The following is a 12,154-nucleotide window of genomic DNA, read 5'->3' on the forward strand; positions in this document are numbered from 1 at the left end:
ACTATCTCTGCCCTTGCAGCTTCTGATTGGCTGAACCCACCTGATCCAGGTAGGGCAGGGATAGTTGGAAAACAAGCAGGACACTGGCCCCTGTACTAGAACAATACAAGATGTTTTCCAGATAGCCTTGTGGAAGACCCTCTGTAGAGGCTGACACAGTTGGGCAGTACAGTTCTTAAGCAGCCTTAGACATACACCATCTGGGCCAGCTGCCTTCCCATGGCACAGTCTTTCTGACTGCAGCCTCACCCCTGTTACTGTGACAGATGGTGGAGCAGGTAAGGGAGGAGGCGAAGCTGCAGTGGTGGAGATGCACACATGTGGAGGACAAGGAGGAGGAAACATGGGTAGTCCCATGCAGGACGAGCTGTTGTTTGACACTGAGGAAGAATACTGTAAGAGGGTCTGACTGTGGCATAAGGCATGTGAATTCTTCAAAAATCAGTTCAGCTTGCTTACGAGTATATTTTACACACAATGGACAGCATCTGGTGAATTCATTAAAAATATTTCTGTTTCAGGGAATAATGAGATTCATGCCACAAGACTCAGCACTCCCTGAGCTCTGTGAGGCTCTAGAGAGAAATACTGCAATATTTACTGCAGAAGTAAGAAAAATACTGCAGAAAAGCATAATGGCAATGTCACTGTCGAGTAAATATATACCTTGTTGAATGTTGTGTTGTCGGTGTCCCTTTTCTCTACCTTCTTTATTGTTCCCCAATTACATGCTGCAAGGAAAAAGTCAAATACAAGCTGCAAAATGATTATGCACAAAGACAGCCGATAGGAGCAGCCAGCTATATTTCTTGTGTTCAGCATATAGAATACATGGAGATGGAGCTTGTAAAAGTGGCCAGTGCCCATGTCAGTCAGTGCATGAGCTGCCTGCAGTATGATCGCAGCTCCATCTAGTGTTCCATACTAAGATAACTTCGACGTGATGCCAAGCACATCTAACCAGCTGTAACATGCTTTAAAGTTTGCAGTTATATCAGGTATCAGTTATATCAATTTATATCATCACAGGCAGCAAGGTGGAGCAATGGTTAGCACTGCTGCCTCACAGTTACATTTGTGTGTGCAGGCTGACCAGGGCCTTTCTGTGAAGTTTGTATGTTTTCCCATGGGTTTCTCCATGGTCTTATAATACAATAAAATTAATATGTTAAATTTGTTTAATAAAAGTAATAATTAATTTGTGATATGCAAATATGACTGGTCTCATCACATTGCAATCTGGTAGGATCAGTCTGTCCAGTAAAATTCAAAGACAGGACTGGAGCCCATTACTTTACAATAGAAGAAAAGAATAGAAAGTGTCTATTTTACAACCATAAATATATACAATATTTTTGAGTGATGCAATTAAAGAAATGATGTCATGTGATGTACAAATGACAAGAAATATACACAATATACAAAAACATAAACTAATCCTGAATATTTGTAAACCCTGGTTGAAAAAATAGACTAATGTGAAGTTTAAGAAATACAACTGAATACAAAAACATGAGCAAAGCAACTGTATAAAGTCAGTACAATGAAATCTAGTGAGCTTGCAATACAGGAATGGCCCAGTCAGCTTTTGTTTCCAGCCTGGATGTTGACATCAACTGAAGGGCCCAGCCAGCATAGCGTATCATACAGTTACATGGTGCCTATCTTGGAGGTGCTGCATGGTGAAAGACAGATCCTTCCTATAGTGCATACACGTCTTACCCACATCAGTTTTCCCCTTGCCTTCCCTGCTGCATCCCAGTCTGGCTTCACATGCCACCGTCACTGCTGCTGCTACCGCTGCTGCACAGAGAGTGAATTTACATTTTAATAGGCAAAACTGCTCACCGTCTTTCCGACTGAGGGTATGTGTTCAGGCAAACAGCGGGAAATGCACCCAGCTGCACAAGTTTCCAATAAACCCTCCAGACAGTTTCTCGCACAGAGAAAATGATATTTTTAGCCACTGGGCCTCCGTGTCTGCAGTGTGTAGCAGCTTATAGATAGATAGATAGATAGATAGATAGATAGATAGATAGATAGATAGATAGATAGATAGATAGATAGATAGATAGATAGATAGATAGATAGATAGATCGATCGATCGATAGATAGATGCATATTTTACAAAAGAAGTTAGATTTCTGTAATTAGATTTGATATTATGCCTCCTGTATTTGACCTACACAGCTCTTTGGTGCAGGCATGGACAGAGATGGAGAATGAGCAGAGCAGTGGCGGCAGCAGAAACAAGACCTGGCTGGGGGCCAGTGTGATCACAGAGCATGACAGTTCCATCACAGCTGTCATTAGACACCAAACAAAGGCGGAGGATAGTCATCGTCACTCCTGCTCTGTCACAGGGCCTCTTGATGAAGTGTCAGCCCTGGAGCTTAGAGAGGGAGGTCAATATGAGTGCACATCCAGAGGACAGCTATACAATGCAGAGAGGAATTCGGGCCCAGTTTCCCAGAAAATCCTTCAACACAGAGGCCATAATTGCTTTCTGTTTAGCATTTCTGAAGGTTTTATTATTAATTTGCATTACTAAATGGTGTTGGCACCTGTTTACAGAAAAAGGTTTTGATAAAACCATTGTACACTATCCAGAATATATTGTCCTCAGGAATTGGTGGAGAGCAAAACAGGTCTACCAGAGTCAATATTAATACTGCCTATCAGATGGACTCAAACACAACTGCAAATAAATAATAATGTAGTTCTGTGCCTGTTGGGAAATTTCCATTTGTTCCGCTTATTCAATGTATTCCACATGCCTTTACTACAGAATTTACAATTGTAAAATTTGCTGTAAGAGCATTATACTCTTTTTAAAAGTCTTTCTAACAATTTTTAAGAAATCAGAATGTGTAATGTGTGAAATATTTCCCAAACACTGTCCATGCCTGGTGTAGTTTGAATTAATAAAGCCTTTCTCCAATAGGTATGTTAGGACAGCTTTACACTGGTAAGGTCTAGTCCGGAACACAGTGAAAATACTTGGATTATTCCATAACTCTTGTGTGTGGTCCTACCTCCTCTTCCACCGTGTTCAGATGTATGGAGTGAAATTCTTTTCAGTCTCTTCAGACTGTCCAGTCTCTTGTATAAAACAGTTAAGTCTCTTCTTAGGTTCTTTGGGGTATTTTTCCACACAGAACTTAAATTAAGCCAGAAATAGGCATTAATAGAGAACAATTCTGGCCTAATAAGTGGCCTTCTTAAACACAGGGGGATTGCAGATTATTAATAGACTGAGGTTTCCTATAAATTATGGAAGCGGCCCAGAAAAGCCTGAAATTGGAACTGGAGCAGAGAATGCAATCAAAAAACCTGGAGTATGAGAAAACAAATGACATGAGTAGTACAACAATTTCAGGTAGAAATTGTCAAATGTATTATGCTCTCTTTTGTGAAATCATTGGGTTGACATTACATTGTATATTCAATGCAGGTGTTGTGTAAGAATATGAAAATTAAAAAATTTAAAAATTAATCTTAAATAACTGTTCCAGAAGTCACTTGGTGTTTCGGGTCTCCCAACAGACAAAACCAATGTTGATCAAGCCATGGCCTGTGTTTAAGTGGCTTACTACAGTCCCCACTTGCCTCCCCTCTTCAGCCAGAGCTATATGGATGCCTCCTCTACTGCCTCCACATTGGTCTTGATGTCTCTTCTCCTATTTTGTCCCGTGATGACCAGGGTTCTGTAGGACTTACTGTGGGAATGACTGCAAATCCAGACAGCCCACCTCCACTGGCATACACTTGGTTCTCCACCCATTCCTGCAGTAGTCTTCCACCAGCTCCTGATATTTCACCCTCTTTCTCTCTTGTGCTTCCTCCATCCTCTCCTCCCAGAGTACGGTCAGCTCCAGAAGGATCAGCTATCTTGTGGTGCTTGAGACCAAGATCAGCAGTCTTTCACCTCAGTCTCCGGCCAGCCCTTCCCCTGAGTTTCCAGCAGGCCTCTCACCTGAGTTTCAGGCTAGGTCTTCGCATCAGCCTCGGACCAGCCCTTCACCTAAGTTTCCGGCAGGCCTCTCACCCAAATCTCCGGCTGGACTGCCCCCCCCCCACCCGCCCTTTGACGCCCATTTCCTCAATGCCCCCTCCTCCCGCCCTGGACCGTTTGATGGACTTGGGCTGTGTGGAACCCGGCCTTTGAGGGGGGGTACTGTCATGATTCCCTTTTGGGACTTCCTGCCGGGGACCTTTATTTTGTGTTAAGTGGTCCCCAACAGCTTTACATTAATTAACCTCAATTATGTTCACCTGTCTTACTCTGCCTTTTGTTTGCTCCCTATAGACTTCCCTCTTTCTTTTGTGTTTGTGGGAGCATTAACTGATGGTATCCCTTGTTACCAGTTGTACCTGTGGTCATCGGATATTACCACATGTATGTGAGTGCTATTTTTGAGTTTACCTTGGCTTGCCTGTCCTCGTCTAAGTGGCGGTTCGTTCCTGGACAGGGATTGTAGATTTGTGCTTGAGCCCTGATTATCTAGGGAAATAAAAAACTTCGTGTCCTGCACTTGGGTCCTACGCCTCTCCTTCACTCATCTCTCCAGCATGATACCAAAACATGACACACGTGTTCTAAGCATTTAAACAATCACAATATTTACATTATAAAAGGGATATAGATTAACTTTTGAGTAAAACAAATTAAAGCATTGATTCTTCACACAAATAATTAAAGAAACAGACAAAACTAAAAACACTTGTCTCCTAATTTTGGTGATTGCCCAAACTTTATAATCAGAATCAGAATCAGAATTGGTTTTATTGCCAGGTACAGCAAAGAACACTTTACAGTACTAGGAATTTGTCTTGGTGTCTGGTGCAGGCATATATACAGGTACGGAGTATGTACACACTTTTATAATAAACTAGAAAAAAGAACAAAAATAAAATAAAATGTATATACAGAATGTATATACAGAAAAATGAAGAGTGCATGAAGTGTAGTATAGTTTAAGAAATGTTAAAGTGAAAAGTGACTGACTGTAGTTTGGGGGGGGGGGCTGCAGCTTGGCCTTGTCTTTGGCTGTGGCTGCAGCAAACCAGACCATGATGGAGGATGTCAGGATGGATTTGATGATAGCAGTGTAGAAGTTCACCAGCATCTTTGAAGAGAGGTGAAACTTCTTCAGCTGCCGCAGGAAGTAGATCCTCTGCTGAGCCTTCTTGGTGAGGGAGCTGATGTTCTGCTCCCACTTGAGCTCCTGGGAGAGCATTGTCCACAGATCTGATAGTTTGACTTTGTCCAAGGCTGGTAACCTGTCCAGGGTGTACCCCTGCCTTCCACCCAAAGAAAGCTGGGATAGGCCCCTGCAGATCCCTGTGACCCTGGTTAGGAATAAGCAGGTAGAGATAATGAATGAATGGATGGACTTTGTCCAGATAAAATGAAATACATTTTACCTTTACAGGTGTAGTGTCCAATTAAGAACAAAAGGTGTCACTGTTAGTCTTTCTCAGAGCTATTGAGTCAGGAATGCATTTAACTGGCATGACTAACTTCTAAGGACTAACTTCTAAAACATTTAATGGAGAATCAAATTTATACAAATTTAAAAGGAACATTTCTGATAATATACACACAAATTTTGATTATTTTAATTCAACATAACATTTTAACTGTTAAGGAGGAGAAACATTTTAAAACCTTTCACTATTCTCTCAGTCGGGATGAAAGGGAGTTTAGAGGCTTGGAGCCAAAGAATCTGACCTTTTAGGAACCTTGTCTCACTCTGCAGTTGAATTAAAAGGAACATTGTCTGTTTTTGAGCTAAGACGGCTCTGTGTTCTGTTTTAGGTTTCATTGAAAAGTTTGAAATGTCAGTTCAGTTCAATTCAATTTTTTTATATAGTACGAAATGAAATTAAAATTATTAAAATAATTTCAAGGCAGAGAGAGAAAGCGAGAGCACAAACTACGGGTTAGTGACATTCAATGGTGGCATGTACATTTGAGGGAGGAGGAGCTTGGTGCATGATGAATAGGCCTATAGCAGCATAACTGAGGGATGGTTCAGGGTCACCTGAGCCAGCCCTAACTATATGCCTTAAAAGTATATAGGGTCTCTCCCTCCTGAACCCACATTGGGAGCTGGTTCCACAGAAGGAAGAGCTTGATAGTTAAAGACTCTGCCTCCCATTCTACTTTTGGAAACTCTGGGAACCATTACTTTTCACTACTTTAGGCATCAGAGTTAGATGTCAGTCTAACTGTCAAACTTCATCAAAATAAAATTAGCAAATAGCATACCCAAATCAGTGGGACTTGGGTATGCTATTTGCTTTTTGGGTGTGTTTACTGTTGATATGCAGTTACTGTCCTAGGTTTTTTCCAGTGGTATTGGCTCCAGCAACTGCAACCCTGTATAGCTGGGATAAGCAGTAAATAATGGATGGATGTTACTGTCAAAATTATTACTGCATAAAAATGTCAAACACTTTTGGAATGGTAAAGTGTATGAAATTATACACTAGCTAAAAATAAGAAACTAGTTACACTTCCTTACACATTTTTTCTGTTTAATATGTTCATTGTTTAAATTATTTTAAAGGGTTACAACCTACACCTCCACCCCTCCCACTAGTCTTTGAATTTTCACAGCATCTCTGTTATTCTGTAGTGTGAAACAACACAGTGCATCACACCTTTGGGCATGCAATCAAAACTGCAGCTCCTTCCCACTCTAATTAATAACTGTTGAACATGCCAACAACAATCAACACTAATTAAAATGTGTGCTTGTTGACAAGGGTACAAGCCTTATCAAAAGAGAGGATGGTGTGTGTTGGAGTGTGTCTGTGTTTGAGGGCATTGGTAAGGGCTTCTGTTCTCCATAAGGAGTTAACAAACTGCCCCAAGCCATAGTTTTAATTCAAAAACCATGGCTGCTCTCACTCTGTGACACTGACTGTTGGCACAGCGAAGCAGGATAGCTCCCACAGCTGCAGAATGACTGACGCGCATGTGTGTGTGTGTCTTTTAGTGAGTATAGTAATCATCACCATCACCTGCTTATACACACACCACAGACAGCCCACAATAAGTGGACATGATTTTGTTCATGGTGAGCTCAAGACATTTGATATATTTCTCATAACATTATATAAAACAAACATAAATTCATACTAAGAAAGGTATACGAAGATGGGCTAGTAATGCAACCTTTATAAAGGGTCTTGAGTTATATAATGCTGTTAAAAATGCTTCACAATTAAGTTAGTTACCCTCTCCTTTTTGTGCACAAGGCCGGAAAATGCATACCCAAATTAAACTAGCTGTTGTCCTTTCATTTTAAGGGTTATATTGATGAGCTTGGTATCATTGGAAAGGAAACACTTTGTAGTTTATTGTGAAAAAGAACATGGCTAGGTCATACTGTACTAAACTTACACAGACACAAGCTTAATGAAAACTACTGAAAATTCCTTGCCTAATTGTTTTTGTGTGTTTTGGACTAGAAAGCCCTAAATGTAGGTTGTTCATTCTAGTGACAGAATGCACTTGTGGACCAAGACAGTCCCAAATTCAAAAAATTCAACTTTCTGCATTGTTTTTTGTCCAGGCAGACCTTATTGTACCATTTGGATAGTCCAACAGTGGCACAATGTCACCAGATAACTTTATGGATGTTTAGAACTGTAAAACACGTTTTTTAATACAAATCAACATAACTAGATAAACTACTCATAAAAGATGTATTTATTGTAAAACAAGATGCAAAACAGCCAATAGAGGCAGTTGGTTTCTCCTGCTGGTTCCAACCATGCTGCCATAAATAAAAGATAAAAGCACAGAGATTAAGGTGTCCACCATCTAATTCAGCCTCTAATTCTTCTTGAGAACAGCTTTATTCTGCCACAAGCCGACGCTAGTGCTGTTAGCCTGTACAGTAAACTGTTAACTATATAGTAGCTTCATATTGCGCTGAATCATCGTCACAAACGTCAATCAAGTGTCCCATACTGCACCGTAACGTTCTAAGAGTGACGTCATACTGTAAAATATGAAATATGACTCCCCTTCCCCCCGTAGCTGCGTCCGCTGCATGCCCAGCGTTGTCAGGGAGACGGTACTGAAGCAGTGTGGGCCATTTAAATCCCCCCTCCCCTTTGCCCACCCATACAGTGTCTTACGTCATTCGAAATGGCTTTTCATTGGCTAGAACATATGTCAGTCATCATTGACAAACAATGTGACTGGCTGATTTTACTGTCATTAGAATTTGTTCTCTCCCCCTGACTGGGTTTTGCTTTGAGTCGTGACTCCCATTGGTTTTCATACTGACATACGCTTTAAAACGTAACGAACAAGTTTGATTGCGGACTTGTGATTCACAGAAGCCTGATGAATGTAGAACTACTGTCAGTTTGTCTGTTTGTAGTGAAAAAACGGCGAAATCCACCGTAAAACAAAGGTAAGAAGTGGAGTTTGTTCAGCGCTTATACTCTTGTTAAACAATAAGAAACTTCAGTCGCTGTGATAATTCAATCCTAAATTGATTTATACTATTTGAATTGTGACACTTTCTGCTTTCATATGATATATAGTTTGACAGACTTTATTCAAATGTGTCCAACAATCTTTGGTAATATATCTGGAAATACAGCCCAAATACAGGTATTGGTCCACACCTGGGCCCGGGGTAGTGGATTATTTTTGCAACTTTGCAACTGTGAAATTTAATTGATTGACTTGACTCTCAAAATAATCAGTCAGTTTAAAATAAAGACAAAGATAAGAAGCCATTTTGAGCTATAATCTCATGGGTTTAGTTAAGTGACATGTGATGACATCACTCAGAAGACCCCTGAAGACCAATGAACCTGGAGGTAAGTTCAAAACTTTCTCCTCAATTTAAGTTAATTAACACGTTTTTTACGTTTGACAGAATGACACCCAAATCTGTGACACATGTCACCACACTTGGAAAATATGAAATTAACTTAAATTGAAGAGAAAATTTTAAACTTTCCTCCAACTTCATTGGTCTTCAGGGAAAAGACATGTCATCACATGTCCATGATGAACCTTCCACACGCACAAAAGTAAATTGTTAGTTCCACAAGGCTCTGTGCTAGGACCGATTCTGTTCACCCTGTACATGCTTCCTTTAGGCAAAGTTATTAGGAAGCACTCTATTAATTACCACTGCTATGCAGATGACACTCAGCTGTATCTATCTATGAAACCTGTTAACACAAACCAGTTAACCAAACTTCAAGCGTGTCTAACTGACATAAAGGCCTAGATGACCAGTAACTTTCTACTTTTAAATTCAGAGAAAACAGAAGTTACTGTATTTGGGCCTAAAAACCTCAGAAATAACTTTTCTAAAATTATAGCTACTTTAGATGGCATAGCCCTGGCCTCCAGCACTACTGTGAAAAACCTTGGAGTTATTTTTGACCAGGACATGTCCTTTAACTCACACATAAAACAAATGTCTAGAACTGCCTTCTTTCACCTGCACAACATTGCCAAAATTAGGAACATCCTGTCTCAAAATGATGCAGAAAAACTATGCATTTGTTACCTCAAGGCTAGATTACAGTAACTCATGACTATCTGGATGTCCCAGTATCTCCATAAAAACCCTCCAGTTAATCCAGAATGCTGCTGAGTCCTGACAGGAAATAGCAAGAGATCATATTTCCAACCTGTGCACTGCCAGGATTGACTACTGGCAAGCCTACGACTCAATGCCTCACACATGCATCCTGGATTACTTGGAGCTATACAACATCAATAGGTCTAAAAACCTTCATAAGGAACTCAATGGGACTGTGAAAAACAACCCTAGTGGCCAACCTCAAATCGAAACCTCAAGTGCGGCAACTACCCCATAGCTGTTCTGCATAGGCCTGAACCCCCTCAGCCAGATCATCACTAAGACTGTTTTCGGATACCGACCACGAAATGGACCATCAATCACCTCCTGTACATGGATGACATCAGGCTGTATGCCAGGAGTGAGCGAGACATCAACTCACGGATCAACACCACCAGGCTCTACGGCAATGACATTGAAATGTCATTTGGACTGGGTAAGTGTGGTTGGATGATAACAAAGAAAGGGAAGGTTGTCAGGACTGAAGGAATTGAACTGCCAGAGGGCAGCATAGTGGATGTTGAGGAAACCTACAAGTACCTTGAAATCACGCAGGTAAGTGGGAACCAGCCACAGCCAAATACCTACAGGGAGTATGGAAAGTCCTAAGAATTCAGCTAAATGAGAAGAACAAGGTCCAAGCCATCAACACCTACACCCTACCGGTCATCAGATACCCCGCTGGCATAATAAGACGGCCAAAAGAGGAGATAGAGGCCACTGATGACAAGACAAGGAAGCTCCTCACATCCCAAATCCAGCATCCTGAGACTGTACACTAAGAGGAGGGAAGGAGGCCGAGGACTCAATGAAGGTTCACATTTACTGAAAATCTTATTCTGAACATGACCTACAAACTCTTTAACAGGCCTGTTTGCTGAGTTTGAATGCCTTACATTCCACCTACTGACAGTCCACTGGGTGCTGCAGTCCCTGTGGAGTATCAGTAAATGAAAAATAAGTAGCTTAACTAGTTCAAATTGGATAGTTCAAGGGTTTAAAGAAGCAAGGTCACTGACACAGAAGAGGACTGTAGCAAATAGCTGTATTAAAATTTGTGTGTGAAAAAACAGAGGCACAGTCTTGAGGGGTCAAGAGGGAGTCTGGAAAGCCCAAAAGTGCCGTGTCTGTTTGTGTCTGTGTAAAATTGCTTGTCTAGAGGAAAATACCAGACACTTATAGGGTCTTACATCTCCAATATTACAACATGTGCTTGGATCAACAAAATCAAAAGCCCTCAAGTTTACTAGTGACACACTTAACCTATTTTTAACATATTTTTGCTGGAGTACATGGGCACAGAGACTGAAGCTAATAAATACTTTCCTTCAAATACATTGTGTGGTGTATAGAGTCAGAGAAAAGGAGAGCATTTAGACAGGATATTGCATTTTCTGAGGTTTTTTTTTTTTTTTGAAAGGAAGGAAGGAAAGGAAATGTTGATAGGTTGAAAACTGAAGTACTGTATTTGAAAATATTGAATGGATAAATATGAAATATTGTGTTAGAAAACATACCCCTGTCTCATTTTAGAGTGTATGCAAAGTGAGTTAATTAAGCCCCGAGATAACCTGCCTTTGTAGGAAGCTCACTGTCACCCTGACACGTTCGGGACAAAAAGTGCCTTTGCTAAAGATGCTCTTTGCCTGCAGAACATATTCCTTCATATCCTCACCATGTTAGCTTCATAATACTGCTGTGAATCAGTGTTTTAGACGATTTATACAGTGAAGAACTCATACCGTAGCAGATTTACTAATAAAACACTAACATCGGTTATATCGATGTCTGCCTGACCACCTTTTGTGCCTAACCTTTCTTAGGTTAGCTTAACCTAACAAAGTTAGGTTAACTACGTGTTAACATGTTATGATAAACTATCAAACTACTTGAGGCTTTAGCAGCAATTATGGAGTCTGACATTTTGGCAAAGTTACACTCCGACTCAACATTAATTTTAATGACTTACGATTGCCGTAATCGTGTCATTGCTGCCGACGTGAATAACAATTTTACCATATTTACGATTAGCCTTAGCCAGCAGCTTCAGATTTGACTCAGTGTTGCCCGCTATGGCCCCAGGAATACATTTGACTATGGCCCCAGGAGTCTCTAGCTTCACATTTCTGACTATGGAATCACCTTTTATCTGAGTTGTTTTCTCAGCAGGTCTGTCACTAAGTGGGGAAAATCGGTTAGAAAAGTGAACAGGCAGGTGATGAGCTGTGGGCTTCTGCTTAGGAGTATGTTTCCATCGAACCGTCACCCAGGCTAATTCCAGAGCTATCTTTGGACAGCTAACAGGCCCTGTGCTCGGTGGCTCCACACCTGCTAACGTGGCTAGGCTAGCTGGCTTTTGCACAAAGGTGCAGAGCCGCGCTTCCAAATCAGTGATCCTCGCCTCCCAGCGTCTCTCTATCTTGTGCACTGTGAATGCTCTGTCTAGTATACTTCACCGACCAACAAGAGTGTAGGAATTCTGAGTGCTGATGAACTACTAGCGTAACTCTGAACGGATATTA

The sequence above is a fragment of the Mastacembelus armatus genome, chromosome 13, assembly GCF_900324485.2.
Source record: "Mastacembelus armatus chromosome 13, fMasArm1.2, whole genome shotgun sequence".
Classification (NCBI taxonomy): Eukaryota; Metazoa; Chordata; class Actinopteri; order Synbranchiformes; family Mastacembelidae; genus Mastacembelus; species Mastacembelus armatus.